Source organism: Drosophila serrata, unplaced genomic scaffold (genome assembly GCF_035046125.1).
Source record: "Drosophila serrata isolate PLE 108 unplaced genomic scaffold, ASM3504612v1 contig_249, whole genome shotgun sequence".
NCBI lineage: Eukaryota > Metazoa > Arthropoda > Insecta > Diptera > Drosophilidae > Drosophila > Drosophila serrata.
In genome coordinates, this window is record NW_028257147.1 from 3,182,518 (window position 1) to 3,201,189 (window position 18,672).

General features: G+C 30.2%; 1 protein-coding gene across 3 annotated transcripts in view; it reads left to right on the top strand.

The window, feature by feature from the left end:
• The window catches only part of dpr3 (defective proboscis extension response 3), an 89,036-nt gene that overhangs the window by 29,159 nt on the left and 41,205 nt on the right, over positions 1-18,672 (top strand). The gene's annotated exons all lie outside the window — the stretch shown is intronic.

Here is an 18,672-nt window from a genome sequence, read left to right on the forward strand (position 1 = left end):
TTAGTAAAACAATTCATTTGTATTGCTTCCTAACAGTTATATTTTGACTTTCCAAAAGTGTTGCAAATTAGTGTTACCTGTTTTCTTTATTAAGTAGTCGAGGGTCTGTCTAAGTATCGCTATTACCATCTCTAGCTCTTAAATAACCCAGTCCTGATTAAGTGTTGGTTAACAAAGCAGCCCGATAGCCACTTCGATGTCCCCGACACGTGTCCCTAATCAGTTTTAGTTCCAAGGTCTCCTCACCTCAGCTTGACTCGCCCATAATCAGTCGACTTTAAAATCCCTTCCGTGTCACCCTCCCTTCCGCCCCTTGGACATCCGCAAGATGCGGGCCAGGCACTCGGCCATAATGGACTCTGACTTGGCCACCTTAGGTTTTGGTCAGAGCTAAGCTCATTATGTGCCACGCCTCCACCTCCGGATCCGCCTCTAAACCATCCCCTCCATCACCACTTTCACATCGCCACCGCATATACAATTGCAAACTGTTGTTGTGGGGGCTGAGAATGGAAAATGTGCACTGAAAACAACGTTAAGAATTTTGAGAATATAAATAAATATATTTTAAGTTTATAAGAAGGTTGAACTAGTTTTGAAACATTAATTAAATAGTTAATAGGTGGTGGTTTTCTTTAAATGTATTGTAAAAAGCAGTGCCAATAATGGTATTACATTGATATAAGAAAGTATACTACATATTTGTATTATTTTCATTTAAATGCATCAAATATCTTCTCTAACTTTTCGCTCTGTGTAAGTAGGGGTCGCAGGATGATGGTGATGAGCTGTCCGATAAGAACAGTTGGGGGGCTGAGTTCAGGGAGGGTGGCTACTGGCCGGCGGTTGTTGGCGGTCGTCCTAGGCCGTGGCTCGTGCTGAAATTAATTGATGCGACAATGGCTGAGCAGCGACTAACTTAGGCCTCCAACTCAATTGCGGCGGCCACATCATGAGCTCATCATCATCATTTCGAAGGGGTGGCTGGCAGCTCCTGAACTGGATGGAGGAGATGTGGATGCCATGTGGATGCCCTACCGTCAGACCAAGCCCCCATTTCGGAGAGGGGCTGTGCAATTTGGCGTGCGGAATTTCATTAGGGCCGCCGCAGTTGCCGGAGCGGCGGAATCAAAATTTAATTTATGCTGACATTGAAGTGTCTGTGGGGCAATTAAATCGACAGCGGGGCGTGGCGGGCCTCCTTCGCAGCCTTTGTGTTGATTAAGTACCGCCGAGCAATATTTTAGCATAATGATGTCCTGGCACGCAGTTTGGCTCCATTCCGCGGAACACCGTTCAATGTTCTCCACTTTTGGGATGTAGCAAAGACGCAATCCTTCACTTGGGCAAAAGGATTCGGACCGGAGAGCTCCTTTGATGGCTGATGGTTTGATGGCTGCGCCTGATTAGCCCTGCGATTAGCCTTTGTGTCCCACAGAATTTACGACAGCTAAGCACATTTTTATTTGAGCCTTCTTCGAGTCGGCTAATTTGTTGATGGCCTCCTTGATGAACCGTCGAGCACTTTGCATTGCACATAATAATCCGGTTAGCAAAGGGTTTGCGCTTAAATGGGCGGAAATATGTTAGGGATACGAACCCAAAGAAGAGTGCAATCTATGAATAGACAAATTAAAAGGATTCCCTTCTTAGCTGCCATTTATCCCGTGCATTTGGAAAACATATTTCACTTCCCAACAAAGTACTTACCAAAACGCGTCCCATTTTTTTTTTTTTTCTTTTTTTTGACAAACTTTCGCTGGCACAAGATACTTTTTGTTAGCTTTAAGTTGTATTTGGGGGAGCCAAGTGGCAAAAGATGATTTCCTGCAGCTCGAGATACTTTTGGGTTACTGTTCACTGGCTTAAACTACTTTTGGTTTGCTTAAGAGACTCTCTGGTGTTGGTTTTCCTTTCAGCATTTAGTTGTCACACGCTTTAATTCTTTAGTTAAAGATACTTACTTCATTCTGATAAGTTTACAGATACTTTTCAGCTCTTAAAGATAGTTTTTATTAACAAATTAGCATATAAAAATATAGATAAATATGGACTCAACGAATGGTATTTAAATTTTAAGTCAGCAGCTTAGAACTAAGTGAAGCAGTCATATCTATTTCAAATTGAGTACGCAGATTTATAAACTTAATAGTATTTAGCCTAGGAAAGGTTTCCGAATTAGTATAAATACGTTTTTGGCTTAGTTTTGAGATTTTAAAACTATGATTTTCGGACAAAATTGTCTGTTTTTATACCTTTTTGCAGGTTTTTACGATTTTAGTCAAAAACTGACCAGGGCATCAACAAACGCAGTATGTAGATTTGATAGTGCAATGAAAACTAGCACAGAAAAGCTTTCCGAATTAAAATTAATGCAGTTTTGGCTTGATTATGATATGCGAAAAATTTTTATTTAAAAAAAAAATGCTCTGTTTTTATACCTTTTTGAAGAATTTGATTAAAGTCAGAAGCTAGAAATGTAATGAAGGAGTCATTTCCGACCCTATAAACCATATATATTCTTGATCAGCATCAACAGCCCAGTCGTTCTAGCCATGTTCGGTCGAAAAATAAATTTTTTGATTTTTTTCAAAAATTGAAAATTTTATAAGGGGTTACATCATTAAAATTGCCAAAATTTGACAACAGATTGAATTTTTTGAATTTGAAAACTGAGTATTCAGATTTGTTAATCTATTAAAAATCAGCATAAAACAGCTATCCGAATTAAAATTAATCATTTTTTGGCTTAGTTATGAGATTTTAAAACTATGATTTTCGTACAAAATTGTCTGTTTTTATACCTTTTTGCAGGTTTTTACGATTTTAGTCAAAAACTGACCAGGGCATCAACAAACGCAGTATGTAGATTTGATAGTGCAATGAAAACTAGCACAGAAAAGCTTTCCGAATTAAAATTAATGCAGTTTTGGCTTAATTATGATATCCGAAAAACTTTGATTTAAAAAAAAAATGCTCTGTTTTTATACTTTTTTGAAGAATTTGATTTAAGTCAGAAGCTTGAAATGTAATGAAGGAGTCATTTCCGACCCTATAAACCATATATATTCTTGATCAGCATCAACAGCCCAGTCGTGCTAGCCATGTCCGGTCGAAAAATTAATTTTTTGATTTTTTTCAAAAATTGAAAATTTTATATAATTTTTTTTTTAATTTCATTAAAATTGCCAAAATTTGACAACAAATTGACTTTTTTGAATTTGTAAACTGAGTATGCAGATTTGTTAATCTATTAAAAATCAGCATAAAACAGCTATCCGAATTAAAATTAATCATTTTTTGGCTTAGTTATGAGATTTTAAAACTATGATTTTCGGACAAAATTGTCTGTTTTTATACCTTTTTGCAGGTTTTTACGATTTTAGTCAAAAACTGACCAGGGCATCAACAAACGCAGTATGTAGATTTGATAGTGCAATGAAAACTAGCACAGAAAAACTTTCCGAATTAAAATTAATGCAGTTTTGGCTTGATTATGATATCCGAAAAATTTTTATTTAAAAAAAAAAATGCTCTGTTTTTATACCTTTTTGAAAAATTTGATTTAAGTCAGAAGCTTGAAATGTAATGAAGGAGTCATTTCCGACCCTACAAACCATATATATTCTTGATCAGCATCAACAGCCCAGTCGTTCTAGCCATGTCCGGTCGAAAAATAAATTTTTAGATTTTTTTCAAAAATTGAAAATTTTATAATTTTATATTTTTATAAAATTGCCAAAATTTGACAACAAATTGAATTTTTTGAATTTGAAAACTAAGTATTCAGATTTGTTAATCTATTAAAAATCAGCATAAAACAGCTATCCGAATTAAAATTAATCTTTTTTTGGCTTAGTTATGAGATTTTAAAACTATGATTTTCGGACAAAATTGTCTGTTTTTATACCTTTTTGCAGGTTTTTACGATTTTAGTCAAAAACTGACCAGGGCATCAACAAACGCAGTATGTAGATTTGATAGTGCAATGAAAACTAGCACAGAAAAGCTTTCCGAATTAAAATTAATGCAGTTTTGGCTTAATTATGATATCCGAAAAATTTTTATTTAAAAAAAAAATGCTCTGTTTTTATACCTTTTTGAAGAATTTGATTTAAGTCAGAAGCTTGAAATGTAATGAAGGAGTCATTTCCGACCCTACAAACCATATATATTCTTGATCAGCATCAACAGCCCAGTCGTTCTAGCCATGTCCGGTCGAAAAATAAATTTTTTGATTTTTTTCAAAAATTGAAAATTTTATAAGGGGTTACATCATTAAAATTGCCAAAATTTGACAACAAATTGAATTTTTTGAATTTGAAAACTGAGTATTCAGATTTGTTAATCTATTAAAAATCAGCATAAAACAGCTATCCGAATTAAAATTAATCATTTTTTGGCTTAGTTATGAGATTTTAAAACTATGATTTTCGTACAAAATTGTCTGTTTTTATACCTTTTTGCAGGTTTTTACGATTTTAGTCAAAAACTGACCAGGGCATCAACAAACGCAGTATGTAGATTTGATAGTGCAATGAAAACTAGCACAGAAAAGCTTTCCGAATTAAAATTAATGCAGTTTTGGCTTGATTATGATATCCGAAAAATTTTTATTAAAAAAAAAAATGCTCTGTTTTTATACCTTTTTGAAAAATTTGATTTAAGTCAGAAGCTTGAAATGTAATGAAGGAGTCATTTCCGACCCTACAAACCATATATATTCTTGATCAGCATCAACAGCCCAGTCGTTCTAGCCATGTCCGGTCGAAAAATAAATTTTTTGATTTTTTTCAAAAATTGAAAATTTTATAAGGGGTTACATCATTAAAATTGCCAAAATTTGACAACAAATTGAATTTTTTGAATTTGAAAACTGAGTATTCAGATTTGTTAATCTATTAAAAATCAGCATAAAACAGCTATCCGAATTAAAATTAATCATTTTTTGGCTTAGTTATGAGATTTTAAAACTATGATTTTCGGACAAAATTGTCTGTTTTTATACCTTTTTGCAGGTTTTTACGATTTTAGTCAAAAACTGACCAGGGCATCAACAAACGCAGTATGTAGATTTGATAGTGCAATGAAAACTAGCACAGAAAAGCTTTCCGAATTAAAATTAATGCAGTTTTGGCTTAATTATGATATCCGAAAAACTTTGATTTAAAAAAAAAATGCTCTGTTTTTATACTTTTTTGAAGAATTTGATTTAAGTCAGAAGCTTGAAATGTAATGAAGGAGTCATTTCCGACCCTATAAACCATATATATTCTTGATCAGCATCAACAGCCCAGTCGTTCTAGCCATGTCCGGTCGAAAAATAAATTTTTTGATTTTTTTAAAAAATTGAAAATTTTATAAGGGGTTACATCATTAAAATTGCCAAAATTTGACAACAAATTGAATTTTTTGAATTTGTAAACTGAGTATGCAGATTTGTTAATCTATTAAAAATCAGCATAAAACAGCTATCCGAATTAAAATTAATCATTTTTTGGCTTAGTTATGAGATTTTAAAACTATGATTTTCGGACAAAATTGTCTGTTTTTATACCTTTTTGCAGGTTTTTACGATTTTAGTCAAAAACTGACCAGGGCATCAACAAACGCAGTATGTAGATTTGATAGTGCAATGAAAACTAGCACAGAAAAGCTTTCCGAATTAAAATTAATGCAGTTTTGGCTTGATTATGATATCCGAAAAATTTTTATTTAAAAAAAAATGCTCTGTTTTTATACCTTTTTGAAGAATTTGATTTAAGTCAGAAGCTTGAAATGTAATGAAGGAGTCATTTCCGACCCTATAAACCATATATATTCTTGATCAGCATCAACAGCCCAGTCGTGCTAGCCATGTCCGGTCGAAAAATAAATTTTTTGATTTTTTTCAAAAATTGAAAATTTTATATAATTTTTTTTTTAATTTCATTAAAATTGCCAAAATTTGACAACAAATTGACTTTTTTGAATTTGAAAACTGAGTATTCAGATTTGTTAATCTATTAAAAATCAGCATAAAACAGCTATCCGAATTAAAATTAATCATTTTTTGGCTTAGTTATGAGATTTTAAAACTATGATTTTCGGACAAAATTGTCTGTTTTTATACCTTTTTGCAGGTTTTTACGATTTTAGTCAAAAACTGACCAGGGCATCAACAAACGCAGTATGTAGATTTGATAGTGCAATGAAAACTAGCACAGAAAAGCTTTCCGAATTAAAATTAATGCAGTTTTGGCTTAATTATGATATCCGAAAAACTTTGATTTAAAAAAAAAAAATGCTCTGTTTTTATACTTTTTTGAAGAATTTGATTTAAGTCAGAAGCTTGAAATGTAATGAAGGAGTCATTTCCGACCCTATAAACCATATATATTCTTGATCAGCATCAACAGCCCAGTCGTGCTAGCCATGTCCGGTCGAAAAATAAATTTTTTGATTTTTTTCAAAAATTGAAAATTTTATATAATTTTTTTTTTAATTTCATTAAAATTGCCAAAATTTGACAACAAATTGACTTTTTTGAATTTGAAAACTGAGTATTCAGATTTGTTAATCTATTAAAAATCAGCATAAAACAGCTATCCGAATTAAAATTAATCATTTTTTGGCTTAGTTATGAGATTTTAAAACTATGATTTTCGGACAAAATTGTCTGTTTTTATACCTTTTTGCAGGTTTTTACGATTTTAGTCAAAAACTGACCAGGGCATCAACAAACGCAGTATGTAGATTTGATAGTGCAATGAAAACTAGCACAGAAAAGCTTTCCGAATTAAAATTAATGCAGTTTTGGCTTGATTATGATATGCGAAAAATTTTGATTTAAAATAAAAATGCTCTGTTTTTATACCTTTTTGAAGAATTTGATTAAAGTCAGAAGCTTGAAATGTAATGAAGGAGTCATTTCCGACCCTATAAACCATATATATTCTTGATCAGCATCAACAGCCCAGTCGTTCTAGCCATGTCCGGTCGAAAAATAAATTTTTAGATTTTTTTCAAAAATTGAAAATTTTATAAGGGGTTACATCATTAAAATTGCCAAAATTTGACAACAAATTGAATTTTTTGAATTTGTAAACTGAGTATGCAGATTTGTTAATCTATTAAAAATCAGCATAAAACAGCTATCCGAATTAAAATTAATCATTTTTTGGCTTAGTTATGAGATTTTAAAACTATGATTTTCGGACAAAATTGTCTGTTTTTATACCTTTTTGCAGGTTTTTACGATTTTAGTCAAAAACTGACCAGGGCATCAACAAACGCAGTATGTAGATTTGATAGTGCAATGAAAACTAGCACAGAAAAGCTTTCCGAATTAAAATTAATGCAGTTTTGGCTTGATTATGATATGCGAAAAATTTTGATTTAAAATAAAAATGCTCTGTTTTTATACCTTTTTGAAGAATTTGATTAAAGTCAGAAGCTTGAAATGTAATGAAGGAGTCATTTCCGACCCTATAAACCATATATATTCTTGATCAGCATCAACAGCCCAGTCGTTCTAGCCATGTCCGGTCGAAAAATAAATTTTTAGATTTTTTTCAAAAATTGAAAATTTTATAAGGGGTTACATCATTAAAATTGCCAAAATTTGACAACAAATTGAATTTTTTGAATTTGTAAACTGAGTATGCAGATTTGTTAATCTATTAAAAATCAGCATAAAACAGCTATCCGAATTAAAATTAATCATTTTTTGGCTTAGTTATGAGATTTTAAAACTATGATTTTCGGACAAAATTGTCTGTTTTTATACCTTTTTGCAGGTTTTTACGATTTTAGTCAAAAACTGAACAGGGCATCAACAAACGCAGTATGTAGATTTGATAGTGCAATGAAAACTAGCACAGAAAAGCTTTCCGAATTAAAATTAATGCAGTTTTGGCTTAATTATGATATCCGAAAAACTTTGATTTAAAAAAAAAATGCTCTGTTTTTATACCTTTTTGAAGAATTTGATTAAAGTCAGAAGCTTGAAATGTAATGAAGGAGTCATTTCCGACCCTATAAACCATATATATTCTTGATCAGCATCAACAGCCCAGTCGTTCTAGCCATGTTCGGTCGAAAAATAAGTGTTTTGATTTTTTTCAAAAATTGAAAATTTTATAAGGGGTTACATCATTAAAATTGCCAAAATTTGACAACAAATTGAATTTTTTGAATTTGTAAACTGAGTATGCAGATTTGTTAATCTATTAAAAATCAGCATAAAACAGCTATCCGAATTAAAATTAATCATTTTTTGGCTTAGTTATGAGATTTTAAAACTATGATTTTCGGACAAAATTGTCTGTTTTTATACCTTTTTGCAGGTTTTTACGATTTTAGTCAAAAACTGACCAGGGCATCAACAAACGCAGTATGTAGATTTGATAGTGCAATGAAAACTAGCACAGAAAAGCTTTCCGAATTAAAATTATTGCAGTTTTGGCTTGATTATGATATCCGAAAAATTTTTATTTAAAAAAAAAATGCTCTGTTTTTATACCTTTTTGAAGAATTTGATTTAAGTCAGAAGCTTGAAATGTAATGAAGGAGTCATTTCCGACCCTATAAACCATATATATTCTTGATCAGCATCAACAGCCCAGTCGTGCTAGCCATGTCCGGTCGAAAAATAAATTTTTTGATTTTTTTCAAAAATTGAAAATTTTATATAATTTTTTTTTAATTTCATTAAAATTGCCAAAATTTGACAACAAATTGAATTTTTTGAATTTGTAAACTGAGTATGCAGATTTGTTAATCTATTAAAAATCAGCATAAAACAGCTATCCGAATTAAAATTAATCATTTTTTGGCTTAGTTATGAGATTTTAAAACTATGATTTTCGGACAAAATTGTCTGTTTTTATACCTTTTTGCAGGTTTTTACGATTTTAGTCAAAAACTGACCAGAGCATCAACAAACTCAGTATGCAGATTTGAAAGTGCAATGAAAACTAGCACAGAAAAGCTTTCCGAATTAAAATTAATGCAGTTTGGCTTAATTATGATATCCGAAAAACTTTGATTTAAAAAAAAAATGCTCTGTTTTTATACCTTTTTGAAGAATTTGATTAAAGTCAGAAGCTTGAAATGTAATGAAGGAGTCATTTCCGACCCTATAAACCATATATATTCTTGATCAGCATCAACAGCCCAGTCGTTCTAGCCATGTCCGGTCGAAAAATAATTTTTTTGATTTTTTTCAAAAATTGAAAATTTTATAAGGGGTTACATCATTAAAATTGCCAAAATTTGACAACAAATTGAATTTTTTGAATTTGTAAACTGAGTATGCAGATTTGTTAATCTATTAAAAATCAGCATAAAACAGCTATCCGAATTAAAATTAATCATTTTCTGGCTTAGTTATGAGATTTTAAAACTATGATTTTCGGACAAAATTGTCTGTTTTTATACCTTTTTGCAGGTTTTTACGATTTTAGTCAAAAACTGACCAGAGCATCAACAAACTCAGTATGCAGATTTGAAAGTGCAATGAAAACTAGCACAGAAAAGCTTTCCGAATTAAAATTAATGCAGTTTGGCTTAATTATGATATCCGAAAAACTTTGATTTAAAAAAAAAATGCTCTGTTTTTATACCTTTTTGAAGAATTTGATTAAAGTCAGAAGCTTGAAATGTAATGAAGGAGTCATTTCCGACCCTATAAACCATATATATTCTTGATCAGCATCAACAGCCCAGTCGTTCTAGCCATGTCCGGTCGAAAAATAAATTTTTAGATTTTTTTCAAAAATTGAAAATTTTATAAGGGGTTACATCATTAAAATTGCCAAAATTTGACAACAAATTGAATTTTTTGAATTTGTAAACTGAGTATGCAGATTTGTTAATCTATTAAAAATCAGCATAAAACAGCTATCCGAATTAAAATTAATCATTTTTTGGCTTAGTTATGAGATTTTAAAACTATGATTTTCGGACAAAATTGTCTGTTTTTATACCTTTTTGCAGGTTTTTACGATTTTAGTCAAAAACTGACCAGGGCATCAACAAACGCAGTATGTAGATTTGATAGTGCAATGAAAACTAGCACAGAAAAGCTTTCCGAATTAAAATTAATGCAGTTTTGGCTTAATTATGATATCCGAAAAACTTTGATTTAAAAAAAAAATGCTCTGTTTTTATACCTTTTTGAAGAATTTGATTAAAGTCAGAAGCTTGAAATGTAATGAAGGAGTCATTTCCGACCCTATAAACCATATATATTCTTGATCAGCATCAACAGCCCAGTCGTTCTAGCCATGTCCGGTCGAAAAATAATTTTTTTGATTTTTTTCAAAAATTGAAAATTTTATAAGGGGTTACATAATTAAAATTGCCAAAATTTGACAACAAATTGAATTTTTTGAATTTGTAAACTGAGTATGCAGATTTGTTAATCTATTAAAAATCAGCATAAAACAGCTATCCGAATTAAAATTAATCATTTTCTGGCTTAGTTATGAGATTTTAAAACTATGATTTTCGGACAAAATTGTCTGTTTTTATACCTTTTTGCAGGTTTTTACGATTTTAGTCAAAAACTGACCAGAGCATCAACAAACTCAGTATGCAGATTTGAAAGTGCAATGAAAACTAGCACAGAAAAGCTTTCCGAATTAAAATTAATGCAGTTTGGCTTAATTATGATATCCGAAAAACTTTGATTTAAAAAAAAAATGCTCTGTTTTTATACCTTTTTGAAGAATTTGATTAAAGTCAGAAGCTTGAAATGTAATGAAGGAGTCATTTCCGACCCTATAAACCATATATATTCTTGATCAGCATCAACAGCCCAGTCGTTCTAGCCATGTCCGGTCGAAAAATAAATTTTTAGATTTTTTTCAAAAATTGAAAATTTTATAAGGGGTTACATCATTAAAATTGCCAAAATTTGACAACAAATTGAATTTTTTGAATTTGTAAACTGAGTATGCAGATTTGTTAATCTATTAAAAATCAGCATAAAACAGCTATCCGAATTAAAATTAATCATTTTTTGGCTTAGTTATGAGATTTTAAAACTATGATTTTCGGACAAAATTGTCTGTTTTTATACCTTTTTGCAGGTTTTTACGATTTTAGTCAAAAACTGACCAGGGCATCAACAAACGCAGTATGTAGATTTGATAGTGCAATGAAAACTAGCACAGAAAAGCTTTCCGAATTAAAATTAATGCAGTTTTGGCTTGATTATGATATCCGAAAAATTTTTATTTAAAAAAAAATGCTCTGTTTTTATACCTTTTTGAAGAATTTGATTTAAGTCAGAAGCTTGAAATGTAATGAGGGAGTCATTTCCGACCATATATATTCTTGATCAGCATCAACAGCCCAGTCGTTCTAGCCATGTCCGGTCGAAAAATAATTTTTTTGATTTTTTTCAAAAATGGAAAATTTTATAAGGGGTTACATCATTAAAATTGCCAAAATTTGACAACAAATTGAATTTTTTGAATTTGAAAACTGAGTATGCAGATTTGTTAATCTATTAAAAATCAGCATAAAACAGCTTTCCGAATTAAAATGAATCATTTTTTGGCTTAGTTATGAGATTTTAAAACTATGATTTTCGGACAAAATTGTCTGTTTTTATACCTTTTTGCAGGTTTTTACGATTTTAGTCAAAAACTGACCAGAGCATCAACAAACTCAGTATGCAGATTTGAAAGTGCAATGAAAACTAGCACAGAAAAGCTTTCCGAATTAAAATTAATGCAGTTTGGCTTAATTATGATATCCGAAAAACTTTGATTTAAAAAAAAAATGCTCTGTTTTTATACCTTTTTGAAGAATTTGATTAAAGTCAGAAGCTTGAAATGTAATGAAGGAGTCATTTCCGACCCTATAAACCATATATATTCTTGATCAGCATCAACAGCCCAGTCGTTCTAGCCATGTCCGGTCGAAAAATAAATTTTTAGATTTTTTTCAAAAATTGAAAATTTTATAAGGGGTTACATCATTAAAATTGCCAAAATTTGACAACAAATTGAATTTTTTGAATTTGTAAACTGAGTATGCAGATTTGTTAATCTATTAAAAATCAGCATAAAACAGCTATCCGAATTAAAATTAATCATTTTTTGGCTTAGTTATGAGATTTTAAAACTATGATTTTCGGACAAAATTGTCTGTTTTTATACCTTTTTGCAGGTTTTTACGATTTTAGTCAAAAACTGACCAGGGCATCAACAAACGCAGTATGTAGATTTGATAGTGCAATGAAAACTAGCACAGAAAAGCTTTCCGAATTAAAATTAATGCAGTTTTGGCTTGATTATGATATCCGAAAAATTTTTATTTAAAAAAAAATGCTCTGTTTTTATACCTTTTTGAAGAATTTGATTTAAGTCAGAAGCTTGAAATGTAATGAGGGAGTCATTTCCGACCCTATAAAGAATTTGATTTAAGTCAGAAGCTTGAAATGTAATGAAGGAGTCATTTCTGACCCTATAAACCATATATATTCTTGATCAGCATCAACAGCCCAGTCGTTCTAGCCATGTCCGGTCGAAAAATAATTTTTTTGATTTTTTTCAAAAATTGAAAATTTTATAAGGGGTTACAACATTAAAATTGCCAAAATTTTTCAACAAATTGAATTTTTTGAATTTGAAAACTGAGTATGCAGATTTGTTAATCTATTAAAAATCAGCATAAAACAGCTTTCCGAATTAAAATGAATCATTTTTTGGCTTAGTTATGAGATTTTAAAACTATGATTTTCGGACAAAATTGTCTGTTTTTATACCTTTTTGCAGGTTTTTACGATTTTAGTCAAAAACTGACCAGGGCATCAACAAACGCAGTATGTAGATTTGATAGTGCAATGAAAACTAGCACAGAAAAGCTTTCCGAATTAAAATTAATGCAGTTTTGGCTTGATTATGATATCCGAAAAATTTTTATTAAAAAAAAAATGCTCTGTTTTTATACCTTTTTGAAGAATTTGATTTAAGTCAGAAGCTTGAAATGTAATGAGGGAGTCATTTCCGACCCTATAAACCATATATATTCTTGATCAGCATCAACAGCCCAGTCGTTCTAGCCATGTCCGGTCGAAAAATAATTTTTTTGATTTTTTTCAAAAATTGAAAATTTTATAAGGGGTTACATCATTAAAATTGCCAAAATTTGACAACAAATTGAATTTTTTGAATTTGAAAACTGAGTATGCAGATTTGTTAATCTATTAAAAATCAGCATAAAACAGCTTTCCGAATTAAAATTAATCATTTTTTGGCTTAGTTATGAGATTTTAAAACTATGATTTTCGGACAAAATTGTCTGTTTTTATACCTTTTTGCAGGTTTTTACGATTTCAGTCAAAAACTGACCAGAGCATCAACAAACGCAGTATGCAGATTTGATAGTGCAATGAAAACTAGCACAGAAAAGCTTTCCGAATTAAAATTAATGCAGTTTTGGCTTAATTATGATATCCGAAAAACTTTGATTTAAAAAAAAAATGCTCTGTTTTTATACCTTTTTGAAGAATTTGATTAAAGTCAGAAGCTTGAAATGTAATGAAGGAGTCATTTCCGACCCTATAAACCATATATATTCTTGATCAGCATCAACAGCCCAGTCGTTCTAGCCATGTTCGGTCGAAAATAAATTTTTTGATTTTTTCAAAAATTGAAAATTTTATAAGTTACATCATTAAAATTGCCAAAATTTGACAACAAATTGAATTTTTTGAATTTGAAAACTGAGTATGCAGATTTGTTAATCTATTAAAAATCAGCATAAAACAGCTTTCCGAATTAAAATTAATCATTTTTTGGCTTAGTTATGAGATTTTAAAACTATGATTTTCGGACAAAATTGTCTGTTTTTATACCTTTTTGCAGGTTTTTACGATTTTAGTCAAAAACTGACCAGAGCATCAACAAACTCAGTATGCAGATTTGAAAGTGCAATGAAAACTAGCACAGAAAAGCTTTCCGAATTAAAATTAATGCAGTTTGGCTTAATTATGATATCCGAAAAACTTTGATTTAAAAAAAAAATGCTCTGTTTTTATACCTTTTTGAAGAATTTGATTAAAGTCAGAAGCTTGAAATGTAATGAAGGAGTCATTTCCGACCCTATAAACCATATATATTCTTGATCAGCATCAACAGCCCAGTCGTTCTAGCCATGTCCGGTCGAAAAATAAATTTTTTGATTTTTTTCAAAAATTGAAAATTTTATAAGGGGTTACATCATTAAAATTGCCAAAATTTGACAACAAATTGAATTTTTTGAATTTGTAAACTGAGTATGCAGATTTGTTAATCTATTAAAAATCAGCATAAAACAGCTATCCGAATTAAAATTAATCATTTTTTGGCTTAGTTATGAGATTTTAAAACTATGATTTTCGGACAAAATTGTCTGTTTTTATACCTTTTTGCAGGTTTTTACGATTTTAGTCAAAAACTGACCAGGGCATCAACAAACGCAGTATGTAGATTTGATAGTGCAATGAAAACTAGCACAGAAAAGCTTTCCGAATTAAAATTAATGCAGTTTTGGCTTGATTATGATATGCGAAAAATTTTGATTTAAAATAAAAATGCTCTGTTTTTATACCTTTTTGAAGAATTTGATTAAAGTCAGAAGCTTGAAATGTAATGAAGGAGTCATTTCCGACCCTATAAACCATATATATTCTTGATCAGCATCAACAGCCCAGTCGTTCTAGCCATGTTCGGTCGAAAATAAATTTTTTGATTTTTTCAAAAATTGAAAAGTTTATAAGGGGTTACATCATTAAAATTGCCAAAATTTGACAACAAATTGAATTTTTTGAATTTGAAAACTGAGTATGCAGATTTGTTAATCTATTAAAAATCAGCATAAAACAGCTTTCCGAATTAAAATGAATCATTTTTTGGCTTAGTTATGAGATTTTAAAACTATGATTTTCGGACAAAATTGTCTGTTTTTATACCTTTTTGCAGGTTTTTATGATTTTAGTCAAAAACTGACCAGAGCATCAACAAACGCAGTATGCAGATTTGATAGTGCAATGAAAACTAGCACAGAAAAGCTTTCCGAATTAAAATTAATGCAGTTTTGGCTTAATTATGATATCCGAAAAACTTTGATTTAAAAAAAAAATACTCTGTTTTTATACCTTTTTGAAGAATTTGATTAAAGTCAGAAGCTTGAAATGTAATGAAGGAGTCATTTCCGACCCTATAAACCATATATATTCTTGATCAGCATCAACAGCCCAGTCGTTCTAGCCATGTTCGGTCGAAAATAAATTTTTTGATTTTTTCAAAAATTGAAAATTTTATAAGGGGTTACATCATTAAAATTGCCAAAATTTGACAACAAATTGAATTTTTTGAATTTGAAAACTGAGTATGCAGATTTGTTAATCTATTAAAAATCAGCATAAAACAGCTTTCCGAATTAAAATTAATCATTTTTTGGCTTAGTTATGAGATTTTAAAACTATGATTTTCGGACAAAATTGTCTGTTTTTATACCTTTTTGCAGGTTTTTACGATTTTAGTCAAAAACTGACCAGGGCATCAACAAACGCAGTATGTAGATTTGATAGTGCAATGAAAACTAGCACAGAAAAGCTTTCCGAATTAAAATTAATGCAGTTTTGGCTTGATTATGATATGCGAAAAATTTTGATTTAAAATAAAAATGCTCTGTTTTTATACCTTTTTGAAGAATTTGATTAAAGTCAGAAGCTTGAAATGTAATGAAGGAGTCATTTCCGACCCTATAAACCATATATATTCTTGATCAGCATCAACAGCCCAGTCGTTCTAGCCATGTTCGGTCGAAAATAAATTTTTTGATTTTTTCAAAAATTGAAAAGTTTATAAGGGGTTACATCATTAAAATTGCCAAAATTTGACAACAAATTGAATTTTTTGAATTTGAAAACTGAGTATGCAGATTTGTTAATCTATTAAAAATCAGCATAAAACAGCTATCCGAATTAAAATTAATCATTTTTTGGCTTAGTTATGAGATTTTAAAACTATGATTTTCGGACAAAATTGTCTGTTTTTATACCTTTTTGCAGGTTTTTACGATTTTAGTCAAAAACTGACCAGGGCATCAACAAACGCAGTATGTAGATTTGATAGTGCAATGAAAACTAGCACAGAAAAGCTTTCCGAATTAAAATTAATGCAGTTTTGGCTTGATTATGATATGCGAAAAATTTTGATTTAAAATAAAAATGCTCTGTTTTTATACCTTTTTGAAGAATTTGATTAAAGTCAGAAGCTTGAAATGTAATGAAGGAGTCATTTCCGACCCTATAAACCATATATATTCTTGATCAGCATCAACAGCCCAGTCGTTCTAGCCATGTTCGGTCGAAAATAAATTTTTTGATTTTTTCAAAAATTGAAAAGTTTATAAGGGGTTACATCATTAAAATTGCCAAAATTTGACAACAAATTGAATTTTTTGAATTTGAAAACTGAGTATGCAGATTTGTTAATCTATTAAAAATCAGCATAAAACAGCTTTCCGAATTAAAATGAATCATTTTTTGGCTTAGTTATGAGATTTTAAAACTATGATTTTCGGACAAAATTGTCTGTTTTTATACCTTTTTGCAGGTTTTTATGATTTTAGTCAAAAACTGACCAGAGCATCAACAAACGCAGTATGCAGATTTGATAGTGCAATGAAAACTAGCACAGAAAAGCTTTCCGAATTAAAATTAATGCAGTTTTGGCTTAATTATGATATCCGAAAAACTTTGATTTAAAAAAAAAATACTCTGTTTTTATACCTTTTTGAAGAATTTGATTAAAGTCAGAAGCTTGAAATGTAATGAAGGAGTCATTTCCGACCCTATAAACCATATATATTCTTGATCAGCATCAACAGCCCAGTCGTTCTAGCCATGTTCGGTCGAAAATAAATTTTTTGATTTTTTCAAAAATTGAAAATTTTATAAGGGGTTACATCATTAAAATTGCCAAAATTTGACAACAAATTGAATTTTTTGAATTTGAAAACTGAGTATGCAGATTTGTTAATCTATTAAAAATCAGCATAAAACAGCTTTCCGAATTAAAATGAATCATTTTTTGGCTTAGTTATGAGATTTTAAAACTATGATTTTCGGACAAAATTGTCTGTTTTTATACCTTTTTGCAGGTTTTTACGATTTTAGTCAAAAACTGACCAGAGCATCAACAAACGCAGTATGCAGATTTGAAAGTGCAATGAAAACTAGCACAGAAAAGCTTTCCGAATTAAAATTAATGCAGTTTTGGCTTGAATATGATATGCGAAAAATTTTGATTTAAAATAAAAATGCTCTGTTTTTATACCTTTTTGAAGAATTTGATTAAAGTCAGAAGCTTGAAATGTAATGAAGGAGTCATTTCCGACCCTATAAACCATATATATTCTTGATCAGCATCAACAGCCCAGTCGTTCTAGCCATGTTCGGTCGAAAATAAATTTTTTGATTTTTTCAAAAATTGAAAATTTTATAAGGGGTTACATCATTAAAATTGCCAAAATTTGACAACAAATTGAATTTTTTGAATTTGAAAACTGAGTATGCAGATTTGTTAATCTATTAAAAATCAGCATAAAACAGCTTTCCGAATTAAAATTAATCATTTTTTGGCTTAGTTATGAGATTTTAAAACTATGATTTTCGGACAAAATTGTCTGTTTTTATACCTTTTTGCAGGTTTTTACGATTTTAGTCAAAAACTGACCAGGGCATCAACAAACGCAGTATGCAGATTTGAAAGTGCTATGAAAACTAGCACAGAAAAGCTTTCCGAATTAAAATTAATGCAGTTTGGCTTAATTATGATATCCGAAAAACTTTGATTTAAAAAAAAAATGCTCTGTTTTTATACCTTTTTGAAGAATTTGATTAAAGTCAGAAGCTTGAAATGTAATGAAGGAGTCATTTCCGACCCTATAAACCATATATATTCTTGATCAGCATCAACAGCCCAGTCGTTCTAGCCATGTCCGGTCGAAAAATAAATTTTTAGATTTTTTTCAACAAATTGAATTTTTTGAATTTGTAAACTGAGTATGCAGATTTGTTAATCTATTAAAAATCAGCATAAAACAGCTATCCGAATTAAAATTAATCATTTTTTGGCTTAGTTATGAGATTTTAAAACTATGATTTTCGGACAAAATTGTCTGTTTTTATACCTTTTTGCAGGTTTTTACGATTTTAGTCAAAAACTGACCAGAGCATCAACAAACGCAGTATGCAGATTTGAAAGTGCAATGAAAACTAGCACAGAAAAGCTTTCCGAATTAAAATTAATGCAGTTTTGGCTTAATTATGATATCCGAAAAACTTTGATTTAAAAAAAAAATGCTCTGTTTTTATACGTTTTTGGAGAATTTGATTTAAGTCAGAAGCTTGAAATGTAATGAAGGAGTCATTTCCGACCCTATAAACCATTTATACTCTTGATCAGCATCAACAGCCCAGTCGTTCTAGCCATGTCCGGGCGAAAAATAAATTTTTAGATTTTTTTCAAAAATTGAAAATTTTATAAGGGGTTACATCATTAAAATTGCCAAAATTTGACAACAAATTGAATTTTTTGAATTTGTAAACTAAGTATGCAGATTTGTTAATCTATTAAAAATCAGCATAAAACAGCTATCCGAATTAAAATTAATCATTTTTTGGCT